Source organism: Mandrillus leucophaeus, unplaced genomic scaffold, assembly GCF_000951045.1.
Source record: "Mandrillus leucophaeus isolate KB7577 unplaced genomic scaffold, Mleu.le_1.0 Scaffold428, whole genome shotgun sequence".
Taxonomy (NCBI): Eukaryota; Metazoa; Chordata; class Mammalia; order Primates; family Cercopithecidae; genus Mandrillus; species Mandrillus leucophaeus.
The window spans coordinates 573,559-574,462 of NW_012104565.1; positions in this window are offsets into that span (position 1 = coordinate 573,559).

Genomic DNA, 904 nt, shown 5'->3' on the forward strand with positions numbered 1-904 from the left:
AAGCTCCGCCTCCCGGGTTCACGCCATTCTCCTGCCTCAGCCTCCTGAGTAGCTGGGACTACAGGCGCCCGCCACCGCGCCCGGCTAATTTTTTTATTTTTAGTAGAGACGGGGTTTCACCGTGGTCTCGATCTCCTGACCTTGTGATCCGCCCGCCTCAGCCTCCCAAAGTGCTGGGATTACAGGCGTAAAAAAAGAAAAATTACTTGTCCAAAAGATTACAATAGATAAAGAAGGCATTGTATATTAATAACAAGTTCAATGCAGCCAGAAGATACAACAATTATAAACATTTATGTACCTAATAACAGACCATCAGAACATATGAAACAAAAATTGGTAGAATTGAAGGAAGAAATAGACAATTCCACAATAATAGGTCGAGACTTCAATGCCCCACTCCCAAGAATAAATAGAACACATAGGAGATAAGTAAGGAAATAAAGGACTTGAGCGACACAGTAAGACAACCAGATCTAACACATATACAGACACTACCCAACAACAGCATACACATTCTTCTCAGGCACACATGGGATAGCCTACAGGATGGACCATATGTTAGGCCACAAATTAAGCCTCAAGAGATTTTAAAAGGTAGACGTCAGCCAGCCGTGGTGGCTCAGGCCTGTAATCCCAGCACTTTGGGAGGCTGAGGCAGGAGGATTGCTTGTGCCCAGGACTTTGAGACCAGCCTGGGCAACACAGCAAGACTTTATCTCTACAAAAAGAGAAAGAAGAAAAGAAGAAAGAGAGAGAGGGAAAGATAAGAAGGAAAAAAAGGGCCAGGGGGCGGGGGTGGCTCACGCCTGTAATCCCAGCATTTTGGGAGGCCAAAGCGGGCAGATCACAAGGTCAGGAGATCGAGACCATCCTGCCTAACACGGTGAAACCCCGTCTCTAC